Raw genomic sequence first — 2,220 nt, 5'->3', positions numbered from 1 at the left:
CAAATGCTGGAGAGAGTGTGGAGAAAAGGGAACCCTCTTGCACTGTTTGGTGGGATTTTAACTGATACAGCCACTATGGAGAATAGTATGGAGGTTCCTTAAAAAACTAAAAAATAGAATTACCATAGGATCCAGCAATCCCACTATTGGGCATATACCCAGAGCAAACCATAATTCAAAAAGACACATGCACCCCAGTGTTCATTGAAGCACTATTTACAATAGCCAGGTCATGGAAGCAACCTAAATGCCCATCGACAGATGAGTGGATAAAGAAGATGTGGTACATATATACAATGGAATATTACTGAGCCATAAAAAGGAATGAAATTGGGTCATTTGTAGAGACGTGGATGCATCTAGAGACTGTCATACAGAGTGAAGTAAGTCAGAAAGAGAAAAACAGATATCGTATATTAACGCATGTATGTTGAACGTAGAAAAATGGTACAGATGAACTGGTTTGTAGGGCAGAAGTTGAGACACAGATGTAGAGAACAAATGTATGGACACCAAGCGGGGAAAGCCCTGGAGGGGTGGAGGGGGTCTGATGAATTGGGCAATTGGGATTGACATGTATACACTCGTGTATAAAACTGATGTCTAATAAGAACCTGTTGTATAAAAAAATAAATAAAATAAAATTCAAAAATTAAAAAAAAAAGGAAGTAAACCTGCTGTCACTCTCTAATCCTCATCCCCAAGAGACACATGAAAAATAAAGTCCTTTGATGTTGAACTGTGCAGAGGGAGTAAAGAAAAGAAAAACTCTGTCTCTGGGTAGTTATAACCACATTGCTGGCAGAGATTGTGAGTTTGTAACCCCAATTCACCTTTCGTGGTTGGTCCAAAAAATCTTTATGTCGTGAGTTGGTTTAAAGTCGTCCTGGACTGACTCTAAGTGCCCGGCAAATACAAAACCTCTCTGGAGGAAGGGACCATCATCTTAGGTATCAGAGAATCTCAGAAATATGAGCAGTTAGCATACTATCAGGCTCATTAGGAGATGAGATACCAGAAGCCAGATTCAGCAGAAACACACCTACAGTGGCTTCAGGTATCCTTCGTTATCTAAATTCTTATTTTGAATTCCAGAAAACAAATAGATTGGATTTAATAGAATTCCTTCTCCGTACAAAATTTTGCCACATGCTGCCTAAATTTAAGAACCTAATAGATTCGGATGACGAGATGGCATAAATCAATAAGCAAATGGCAGACAACCTTTTATAAATGGGAAAAAGACTTTAACAGAGCCTTCACAGACAGGGATATCCAAAGGCCAATAAACACAGGAAAAAGTGCATACAGGAATACACAAATTAACACCACAACATGATACCACTATACAGTCCCAGAACGGCTAAACTGAAATAGAAAGACAGTATGTAAAGTATTGATTAGCATGCGGATGGACTAGAAGTTTCACACACTGCCACGGAAGTATAAATGAATACACTCCATTTTGGAAGACTGCTTGCAGTATGTACCAAAGACAAAACTTATGACCTAGCAATTACATTCCCAGTTATTTCCTTAAGAGAAATGCATGCTTATGTTCCTAAAAGATGTGTACAAGAATGTATATTACTATCTGTAATAGCCCCAATTAGAAATAACTGAAATGTCTATCTACAATGGAGTGGATTAACCTATTGTGATAAATTCATACTGTGGAAGACTACATACTACAACACTGAGAGTAAACCAAATATAGGTATCTGAACAACATGGATGAATTTCATAAGCATAATGCTGAATGAAAAAAAAGCCAAGTACATACTGTATGATTTTTTTTTCCTATTTCAATAAAGTTGAAAAGCAGACAAAATTAATACATGATATTAGTACCTGCTGTGGGTGAGGATGGTAGCTAAAACGGGATCTTTAGAGGCCTGAGATTCTGGTGGTATTCTGTTTCTTGATCTGGGTGCTCGTTACTTAGTGTGTTTGTCTACTTATAATGTCTATACTTTTCTGTATGTATATTATAATTTAATAAAAAGTAAATTGGGAGATATACCAAATTGATCAATAGATCAAGTGCAATCCCAGTAAAACTCCCAGCAGGGTTTTTGTTTGTTTTTGGTGTAAATTGGCAAGCTTATTTTAAATTTTATACAGAAACACAAAGCACTAAAATTAGCAGGGTCCACCTGAGAAAGAATTAGGTAGAAGAATTAGTGTACCAGGTACTGTAAAACTACAGTAACTAAGACA

The sequence above is a fragment of the Physeter macrocephalus genome, chromosome 11 (genome assembly GCF_002837175.3).
Source record: "Physeter macrocephalus isolate SW-GA chromosome 11, ASM283717v5, whole genome shotgun sequence".
Classification (NCBI taxonomy): Eukaryota; Metazoa; Chordata; class Mammalia; order Artiodactyla; family Physeteridae; genus Physeter; species Physeter macrocephalus.
The sequence above is the reverse complement of the archived record's forward strand: the minus strand, read 5'-3'. Positions refer to the sequence as shown.